This window comes from Alligator sinensis, unplaced genomic scaffold (assembly GCF_000455745.1).
Source record: "Alligator sinensis unplaced genomic scaffold, ASM45574v1 scaffold628_2, whole genome shotgun sequence".
Lineage (NCBI taxonomy): Eukaryota > Metazoa > Chordata > Crocodylia > Alligatoridae > Alligator > Alligator sinensis.
Window position 1 is genome coordinate 2,242,436 of NW_005841833.1, and position 10,949 is coordinate 2,253,384.

Genomic DNA, 10,949 nt, shown 5'->3' on the forward strand with positions numbered 1-10,949 from the left:
AGGTCTAAGCTGAAGCCACTGCTGGTGCTAGCTTCAAGCGGCCGAGGGCCGTATTTTAGCTATGAGGCTTTTTATTGTTTTTTTGTTAACAAATGTATCATTTGGCTTTGGAAATTCTTAGATCACTAATAATTGTTCCCTGATGAAAAGAAATAAAGACTTGATGCCCCCCTCCCTTTTTGAAAAAAAGTCTGTAAAGAAAAGCCATAAAAATGGCTTGTTATCTCACCTATTGAGGCTCAGACTGTATGTTATTGCTAATTGGGTATAACATCCTTGTCTTGTTCTGCTCTCTGAAGCTAAATCAAGAAAGCACCACTGCTGCGAACTAATTATATCTCTGGACTGCAGACTCCAGCTTGTCTTTCCCTTTACTGAGTTAAAAAATGGTCACTAACCTTAATCTTTCATAGCTCCGAGCATTAGGGCTGCTGAAAAACTACTGCTTCCATCTGTGTTCCCTGGCTTATGCAGAGATGGATGGGGACGTGCTGCTGGGAGGGACTCTAGCCGGGAGGTTGGGTGCTCCTGATCCTGGTGTGACCCTGGGGCAGAGGGGTCCAGCTGAAGAGCCATGAGCCTTGAGCCCACGTGAAGTGAGAAGGAAGCATGCTCTACTGGCACTTGAGGGCTGTTTGGTAGGAAGGGCATAGTAGCTCAGTGCCAGGCACCTGCTCATTAGGTTAGGGATGGGATCACGTGGTGTATGACCAACCCTCTGACCTTCGGTCAGGCAGGGCCCAGCACTCAGGCAGGCTGGGAAAGGGAAACAGCACTGCATCCCCACCCCCCAGATCCAGTATGACTCCCTGGTGAGAGCTCCCGTCCCCAAGAGGGTGAGCTGGTGTGGGTGCTGCATCCCAATTCCAGTGCTGAGAGCCCGCTCTTTGCCACCTCCCCACATCTACGGCCCCCAGTCTTTGTGCTGACCTAAGGGCAGCTCCCAGGGCCCCCAGCTCCATGAACACCAGGTCCAAAGCCACTGCTGACCAAGAGGCACTATGTCCCACCTGCTGGCATGGTTATTCAAGTCAGGGTGGGGGCTGCCCCAACCCCAATTTATCTGCTTTGCCTAGAAAGTGATACCTGCCATGATGGACGGCATTTGGTGGGGGGTCCAGGCCTTGCAGGGTCAGCGGCACTAAGCCCTGCTTTGTTTGCACCTGGGAAAGCCCGACAGCTCTGCACCAGCTCTCCCCAACTCCGTGCTCTGCAGCAAAGCTACTTTTCTCTAGGATCAGACCTAGAAGAACCTTCTTCCTTCAGGTGCTCCGCTCTGAGCTCCCTTGAACGCCCAGGGTGGGCCCCAGCCCTGAATTCACACATCACCACATGAAGGGCCACTCGAAAGCCATCCAGGGTCTGGGATCAGTAGCGAAAGCCCCACATTTACCCAGCGCAGAGGTCTTGCCCCTTCCAAAAGCTACTCTGAAGGCACAGATGCCCTGAAAGGGGCCGAGAAGAAAACACTACTGAACACAGGACACTATTACAGTGTATAAGGTTTGTCATTAAAAACAATCTTTATCAGCTTCTTTCTTGGTATTTTTATATTAGGCACAGTCCCGCTCCCCCATTAGACTGCATTAACAGATAGCTCAACCGCTATATGGCTGAAACCAGCTCTGTCTGGATTATAAGGGTACAGGAAGGGTACGGGAAATTTGGGTGTTCTTCCCACGACACTTGCCCTGTTTCCCGTGTTCTCCCTGGAGACCGGTTCCCACAGAAATGGAGAGCCATTTCTGATTATTCTGACGTTATGAGTCTATTCTGGTGCGTTTAACTCACGCTGACATTAACGGGAATTATGCAAGGAGAGAGAGCTCTCCAAGACCATAAAGCTACCATGTAGATATTACCAGCGTATTTCTATTACACACACTCTGTACAAGCTCCATTCCACTCCTGCAGCCAAGAAAGGCTGCGAGACCGCAGGCGGCAGTAAATCATCGCAGAGATAGAGCGTGAGGCCAGTTGAGAATACACGTAACTGATTCAAACGCGGTATCAAAGAGGAATCAATCGGACTTTTAAATGATTTCTTGCCTCTGCGTTCTTGACTTAGGGCCATTAAAAATCCTTGCATCTTTCTCCTCCTATTGCTACAAGTAGTGCAGAGGGCAGGAGAGGGCTCAAGAGCTGTGTAAGTTCACTTTGTGCCTTCATCACCACTTCCCAAATGCTCCGCTGGCCCCAGACAGTTCCCCCATTTCTCATGGGTTTTCAAACAGCAACACTGGGCACCGTGGGGTCAGGTAGGTATAGAAACATATAGAGGGGGGGAAAAAAAACAAGAGAAGGGGACTGAAAACACAGGCATTGAAACACTCAAACACTGGTCCCCATGCTGGCCAACAGCATCTCTTTAAGCACTGCTTATTCCCCACATAATAATTAACTCGCGCTGCTTAAAGCTTAAAGCAGGGATGGGCAGTTATTTCGGGCGGAGGGCCGCTTACTGAGTTTTGGGAAGCCAGTGAGGGCCACATGACAGGCAGCCAGGGGCAGATAAATATTAATTTCCTAAATGTTTTAGGGGCCCCGCGGGCCGGACAGAATGGCCTGGAGGGCCACATCTGGCCCGCGGGCCACATTTTGCCCACCCCTGGCTTAAAGCCTCCATCCATTTGTCAGCTGTAACCGCCAGCTCTCCCTAGCAAATCCTACCAGGGCTGGAGAGGGATCAGAGCAAAAGCACAGCTCAGCAAGTGGCCCTGACCAGGGCACTATCCAGAAGAGCAGACACACCCAGACCACTCTGCATCATACTAATGGTCTCGCCACTCAAGAGCACTAATGGCGATATTTATGCCACACAATTAGCGATGTAGCACTAGAACAACGATGCCCAAGCGCCCGGGCACACTTGCCCTGTAGAAGCTGTGACATATACTGGCTAGCAGCATTATTAACGTTAAAAACCACCCTGCACTACATGAATTTTTCCTTCCCACTGGTCCCTTGTTGTGGGACTAAAGCTGTATTAGAAAGCAATATGAATATTTATCTCTGACAGCTAAATCTCTCCACTGCAGGGTATTAAGGCTTTATTAGTGTTTGGTTACCACTGATGATAAACCAGCCTTAATTCTAGCCTGAAGCATGACATAAAAAAATGACCTATGACAGGCAGATGGTAAAAGCTCGGAAGATTCTTTGATTCCAGGATGTCGCCCCCTGCAACCTCTCCCAGCTCCCCGCAGAAATGCCCGCATGCAATACAAAACCTGGGCCACGGTTTGATTCAGGGTTGGATTCAGACCCACCTATTATCAATTAAAAGGCTCTTTTTTTGGTTGCTTCCCCTGCTGCTCCTTAGCTGAGCAGTGCGTCTCAGCACCATTGAATGTGCCCACAAATTATTTCTCTGGAACTGTTTTCTTGGCAGTCCGGGGTTTTGGAAGGGGAAGGAATTTGGGGGAGAATGGGTGGGGGGAGCAGCTTGTCATTTGGGGTTAAAAATGCTGATACATTTTTCTCTTTAGAGCCAGGGATCCTAGGGGCTATAAAAATTCCCAGCAGGCTCTTGTCAGTCTCAGGTCATTAACTTTCTTTCATTGGGAGTTTGTTTACAGTGAGCCATAAATAGATGTGTTTGTGCTACTCTCTAGCAAAAAAAAAAAAAAAAAAGAAGGACCAAGACCGTGAAAAGAGCTGGAGAGATGCACCCCCCCTTCCTGGAAAGGGAGGGGGAACTGGGATGGAAAGAGAGCCACATTAATACCTCCTGCTCTGGGAGACTTGTCTCGCACAGCAATTTAGAGCAACCTGGAAAGTACTGGCAAAGAGAGGTATTCGACTGCTCCCCCACCGCTCCGTTTGCCTCCGAGATTTGCCAGCTTTTCTCCCCTAGACCCTACCTGCGTTCACCTTGCTCCAACGCATGCGTGCTGCCTACCGCGGCCTGTGTGTCCATCCCCCTGCAGATCGAGATAGGAGCTAGCCTCCCTCCAGCCAGCTCCTGGGCCTCGGTGCCAACCGCATTCCTCAAATGCCCTTGTAAAAGTTCACCACCCCCGAGCTGGCAAAGCCCGTGGCATTACAACACAGCCCTTGTCTGCTGCTCGTCATGAAGCTGCAGCGTCCCTGCAGATCAGAGGGGTCATCTGGTAAGCTCCAGGCAGCGGGGGGATTGTTTGCAGAAGTGCTTTGTCAGGCCGGGGCTGGACTCCCATGTTCATGGAGCTTTCCCACGGCAGGCCGCGTTTGTGCAGCTCCGGGAATTGTGGCTCTATTCCCCCACCCCCTTGGGTGCCCTTCGTGCACAGTCCAAAGGGCAAATATGCTGCCGCTCAGGGGAATGCGTGGGGTTTCTAAGAGCAATGTGTGCGCCTTGCTGCGCACGAAGAGGCTCTGCCAGGAACAGGGTGCCCTGCTTTCCCCCCAGCCCCTCCGTGACACAGTGACAAGGATTCCCTGGCGCTCTGACAGCCTGGCTAAAGGAGACCCAGCGCAAGCTCAGGCCACCTTCTTCAACTTGGACATAGGCTGTGGACAGCTCCATGCCCTCACTGGGTGCAGAGGGGACATGTCCAGCCTCTGCCTGTAGAGAGCCAGCATTAGCACCTAGCCTAGAGCCCAGGAACCACACATGCCTTGTTAGAGATGACCTCACATCAATCAGCCTCCTCTACAAAACGGGCCAGGGGGGTAGGTCCACTGAGGCTCTGTGGGCCATGCATCCATCCGCACAGAGCAAAGGGACTGCCTAATGCCATGGTACAGCCATGGCTTGCAGAACACGCGCAGCCAACCCATGGTCGTTGTCTGGGCCCTGCGTTCTGTGCACAGTCCAGTAGATAATTCACCTGCACCTTTCAAATTAAGCTCAACCCCTTATGGTTGTAAAGCATGCCTTTAAATGCAGGCCACGTGTAAACAGATGCAAGTGCATGCACCTGGCTCTAGACACGGCTTGGAGCGCCTGATAACTGCCCGATTCATCTCCAAGAGCTTTGACTCAAACTCGATGGCAAGAAGCTAAGCAGCATTTCATTATTTCACAACTGATCCCTTTAGAGACATTTAGCAAGAGCTTTTATGCCACAATCTCAAGCCATCTCCAGTAACATCCAAGGCACCAGAAGCCTGACATCCCCTGACCAGCATCCAAGACCTCCATCTACCTCTTAAACTCCCCTGCAGTGCAATTAGGCATTGTCAGCACAAAGTCCCACGAGGGCAGAGAAAAGCCAGATATGGTGACTCAAACTCATCACTTGACCCACCACCTTATGGATGGAGCCCTGGGTGGAATACCTATCTTCAGATCCGACTCCCCAAAAGCACCTCCAACCATCTGAGTTTGACCAAAACAATACCACCTTGCCAGCCCAGGGAAGGAGGCAATTTGAGAAGCATGGGGTTGCCAATACAGCAAGCTGGACCCAACTAGCAGAGACCACATGAGTGGTTCACGCAATGTGGATCTGAAGCCACTCTGGCTCCGATTTGCCTCCTGGTGCCAGGCTGGCAGGATGTGGTCCCTTTTCTGCACAGAACCACAAGCCTGTGATATAAATCAGGATTATGTACTGAACTCACAGAGGACCGCACAGGGAGATGGCCATTTCCTTTGGGTTACAGTGTGCTGCCTGCCTAACTGAGCAGCCACTGGTTTGTGTGTCTCTGAGTTCTTCCAGGGTCAATGTGTTTGCTGCACCGACTGATTTAGTTCCTGCTTGGCCCAGAAAAGAATGACAAAACAGAAGAGCTCACACCTCGCATCCTTCACCTGGCTCTCTCTGCCCTTGCCCATGCTCACTCTCCTCCATGTAGCTGTACTGGTGGCAACGCTGGAGAGAAGTAGAGAAAATGGGCACAGCAGGGACACAAGGAGAAGCAGCAAGGTCTCAAAATAGCTCTGCAGCTGGCCTCCCACCACGAGACGTGGGCAGAAGCTTGTGCGGCAGAGGGTCCTGACACATTCAAGGAGACCCTCTCACCCTGAGGCCTGCTTCTATGGAGAGAGACCCGAGGAAGCAGCTCCGGTGCAGGGCCCCGCCAGAGAGGGCATTTGAGGACGGGAATAGAGTACAACCTTGCACAGGGCAGAGAACTCCCTGCAGCTTCACTGCTGGTGCAGATTCAACACAGCCGAGATAGGCGCTTGCCTGCAGGGCAGTGAGATTCCACCTTGCCCCACTTCTCTGTGGGACAGGGCTTTTCCAACCTCAAGTTCATGGGGAATCATTTCAGTCCCAGGTGGAAAACAATTTTTGAGAACCACAGACCCACACACCGGCCCAAACAGCCCCTACTCCCCACCTAAATTAAAAACACCCATTAGACAGGTTTCAAAAGATGTCAGTAGGCTTATAATTATACACGACATCCTTCCGAGATAAAAGCGATTACCAGGGATGCAAATCACTTAGCAACCAATCAGTGCCCCCAGAGTGCAAAGCACTGACCAGCCATCCATTTTCGCCTCGTCCTTTTATTCCCTGCATCGAGCAAATACAAACACAGATAAAGAGAAGCACAATAGCTCTTGACACGCAAATAGGTTAACATAATAAAGCCAGCTTTACCCGGCTCACTCGAGGGAGAAAAGCAATTCTCAGGCAAGCAGGAGGTAATAAAACAGGGCTTTTGTGTTCCCAGTTCCCATTCTCACCCTGAGCCAGCCTTGCTGCATTAGCTGATAGGAATCACTGTTTGATTGAATTACCTTTCATGAATATTAGCTTTTTGAGAAATGCGCAGGCAGAAGCGAAAAGGAGAAACGTCTTATTTTTGTATGTGTGCACTCCGGGCTGCGGTCACAGATGCCTGCCATGCACCGAGCCCTGGGTCAGGAGCAGGGGACCCCGCAAGGAAAAGGTGCTACTGCAGGTGCAAAGCCCAGGGTTTATGTCACGGCTGCCTGCTTGCAGACACGAAAGCCTGGATGCCACCTCCCTGCTCTGCACAAGCCAAGGGGCTCCCAGCATGGCTATAACCACACTCTGCAGGTGTGAGCCCAAGAGATGGGCATTTCCCTGTGTGCGTATCCTGCCAGGATTAAAGCTCCAGGTGCACTGCTACCCAGTCAACAGCCCTACCCACCTAGCGATGCTTCTGGCAACCTGTTTCTCACTCAGATCCAGGGGGCAACACTTGCCTGAAAGCAAATCATTGCCAGACAGAGTCCTTGCACTGTCCCCATGAGAGAACGATGAACACTGGGCATAATAAACAATCCCCCCCATCAGCTCGCAGGTCAACTTTGCCATAGCTCAGGCACTGGGAGAGGCTGGGCGGGTGCATTATCTTAGATGTTCTTCCAGTGGAGTCTCTTAGTGGACCATAGAAGAGACCAGTCCACTTCATGCAGGAAACTTTGTTCTCCTTCCAGCCCTGGCAGCTAGGTAAGACACCCACACCTCTGGGATGAGGTTCTCCAGTGTTTCACGCTCTCTTCCCCTGCCCCAGAGTTTTACACTCCTAAAGACACCTGGCCGAAACTTGGAGGGAGGGGAACAAAAACAGAATGAACATCTGGATCCAGTACTAGCTCCTAGCAGATGTGTATCCAGAGCAGCAGGTCTCTACAATCTACCATGGCAGCCTGGCAGCAGGGGGCAAGGGCCAGAAACAGGATGCAGCTGGGCGACAGGCCAGCACCCCGCCCAGCTCCGAATGAGGAGGTGGTCGCATCCAGGTGAGAAGTCTACTGAAGTCAGTCGCATTGCAACAGAAAGTTCCTCCACATCAGCGCTGCAAAGAGCACCGAAATGGAAATCCTTGGGGAGCTGCTGAGAAAAGTCGGCAAGTCTTGGATCTCTGGTGCCTGCTATCACACTACAGGCTGTTACAAGTGCTCTTCAGGCTGTCTCTCTGCCCGTGGGCTGATGGATGAGTGGCAGCGGGAGCCCTGGCGGTCAATGCCAGCGCCCAGGGGGCTTTTACACGGCAGCAGAACAACTGAACACATCTGCAGGGAGCAGGCTCCGCTCTTGCTGACCTCAAAAGGGCCTCCCGCAGGTCAAGGTTGAAGTTCGCTGGCTAGGCAGGAAGAAGCTGCTGCTGTTGCGGAGCGTAGTCTACCGGCGCTGTGGATCAGCGGGGAATGCTGGATCCCAGGCCTTCCACTTCAGTGCCGTGCACAAGAGTTATATTTACTGGACTTTCCTTTCAGGCCGTTAGAAATTCCTACCTCATCAGAACAGTCCAAGGCAAAAGGCAGGTTCTCCGGGATCAGACTCAAACACTGGGGCAAGGATGGCAGATGGGGGATTTGCCGACTGACACACAGCTGGGAGCCGCGCAGAGAGATTCTCCTTGAAACTGCGAAGGAAGCACGCCGTATTTAAGATCATAGAAAGCAGAGGGGCTACAAACTGGGTGCCGCAGCTTCCTAACAGGGAGGTTTTGTTCTGTGCCAGGTAGATCAGAGAGAAAGGAGGTCAGGGCCTAGCTCAGAAAGGGAGCTGTTAAACCCTGGCTGTTCAAACCCGGCTATTAGTTCCTATTTCGAGTCACTGACCAATCACGTCTTTCCAGGGCTTTCTTTACTCTGGCCCTCGAATAAATATTCAGAGACTCCGACGTTTAAATTTTTAATGATCGTCCCTATTTCAATTGAACATCTCTTACAGCTTGAACTGAGAAAGGAACTTGCGCTGGTATTTATTGACCTGTTAAACCAGCAAGAAAGCTCTACTGCCAGACAGGAAGAAATACCAAGTTCCTAAAGCCAAGGATTAGCTTTCTTCCTCCCCCTCCCCCCTTCCACTAGCAGGGTCATGGAAAGACAAGAAAGTGTTTAATAGCTCTTCTCCTCTTTTCTGACTAATGGGAGCAAAGCAGCCTGGCTTGATTCAGACAGACACGGAGCACAGACAAGAAGCCTCCTCGGAAAGAGAAAGGCAACGCAGGATTTCCTAGAGACCTGAGCACTCCCAGCACTTTAAAATCCCATTTTACAGGTTTACAGCTTCTGAACGAGAAAGTAACATTCAAGACCCACCCATCAGGGGGCTGCTTATCAAGCTGAAATGCCCCAGCCATTCTTTCATCTTAATGAGTATGGATGACACAAAGCCTCCTGCCCTCCGGGAGACGCAGCCTTGCCATATTTCTCAATTCCCTGGTAAGTCGTCGGGTACATCTGCTAGGAACCTGCTGGGTCCATCTTGCCTGGCTGGCAGTCGCACCTTTAACGCGGAAATGCCTGGCGGGTTACAGCTTCCTGGGAGAAAAGGCGCTTTTAATCCGTCCTTCTAAAATGTCAGAGTGCTATTATGATTCATCCTGCCCCGGCAGAGACGCTGCCCTGCAGAGCTGCTCACTTGCCCCGCAGCTTGCCACTTCATGTCACATTTGCACTTCCGCACCAGGCTGCTCCTAGCCATGTGCGTGTGGGGAAAAGCACTCCCCTCGGCTTGCGAAGGAGAGGTCTAACACAAATTCCCGTCAGAACGAGACAGCCTGCACACGCAGCGACAAGCAAGCCTTTCACTCAAAAAGCCCACACTAGATGTCAGAAAAGCCATATGCATTTCATTTCCACCCGCCCCCCTCAAGCACAACGCCAACACTGCACGGGGCAGTTGCTATCCAGCCGTGGAAGGCAACACCCGGCCCTCAGAAGCGGGTTTTAGACGGCCACTGTGGGCATGGATGTGCGCTCAACCCTCTCGGCATCGAACAAGAGGGCACTTCCACGTGGGGGAACGACAGGACAGAAGGTACCAAGGGAGGGGGGAGGCATCCGCCGCAGAGACCAAAGGCCATCAGGCCTGAGAGCTGCCAGAGACCCACTCAAGTTCCCATCAACACCGCACATATTCGGCACCGCGCGCACGATTAAATCTCACTGGCATTAACGGGGAATTCAGCACGCAGTGGCAAGCCACCGTGTTTTACTCTGGACGCCCAGCAGCCCACATCCTCTGAGAGCAGCCTTCAGGCTGGATTCTCAGCTTCAAAACCCTGCCTCTTTAGCAGCTCGATGGTTGCGATTCGGTAGCTCTCCTCAAAGCCAGATCGAGGGGCTCTTTTACAGGTTCTCCGTCGCCGGCAACAGGAAAGCCTCGTTTTTCCTTCCCTGCCCAACCAGCTGGGAAAGGTATTCTGTTCATCCCCGGTCCGCTCGCAGCTGAAACAGTGGGAACTAGCGAAATGCCCAGCAGTTTTATGCGTTTAACTCTTGCCGACTCCGTTACTCTCTGCCTCCAGCAGCTGGCAGCTTTCCCCGTGCCGAAGTTACAAGAAAGATTTTCTCCCCGTTCGGCTGCCTTTCGGGAAACGCGTCCTCATCGCATTCGGGGGTCTTGTTCGAAAGCGCGCCCGAGCCCCGCGGGGACGCCAGAAGCGCGAGAGCGGCTTTTCAAGAGAAAGCACCACCCTGGATACAGATATATTTTTAATCTTCTTCCTTTGTTGCCGGCAACATCCACACGAACGCAGGGGCTGGCGCTCGGTATTTCACCCGCTCTTCTCCGCCACCGAAAGCCCGGCCCCGGCTGCCATTTCTCCGCTTAGATTCGGACAGGGGGAGAAAAACACCCCCGATCCGATCCCCACACGCAGGGATGAACTTAAATGAGAAAAATGAAGCGAGAGCGAGGGGAGACGCGGCAAACTCTCTTCTTCTCCGCCCGTGGTTTCCCTTCTTCGGTGGTCGCCGCGCCGGATGCGGTCGAGAGGAGACGGACGGATGTGTCGCGGTGGAGCCTTCCTCCCAGCCGGCGCGGCAAAGCCAACAGGTCAGCCCGAGCCCTGGAGAGCGAACCCCACCAAAGGGACCGTCCTCGTTTCGGAGCAAGGGACCCCCGCACAAAAGGGCTTCACGATGCGCCCCCCACCCCGCTCCCCGGCCCTGGGGCGGGGGGGCGAGGCGCCGGCTCCCCCCCGACCCTGCCCCCGCAGCCCCATTTACCGTGCGCCCGGGCCCGGCTCCGCTCCAGGCGATGCATCCAGCGCAGCCCATGGGCAGCGGCGCCGGCTTCAGCTGCCCA

At 52.8% G+C, this 10,949-nt stretch overlaps 1 protein-coding gene across 2 annotated transcripts in view; it reads right to left on the reverse strand.

Annotated features, from left to right (window-relative positions):
- Positions 1-10,949, reverse strand: part of FAM222A (family with sequence similarity 222 member A) — an 87,765-nt gene extending 76,816 nt beyond the window's left edge. For both annotated transcript variants that reach the window (XM_006015140.3, XM_025198428.1), the window contains exon 1: positions 10,871-10,949. The gene's annotated coding sequence lies outside the window, so the exon portion shown is untranslated. The remainder of the gene's footprint in view (positions 1-10,870) is intronic.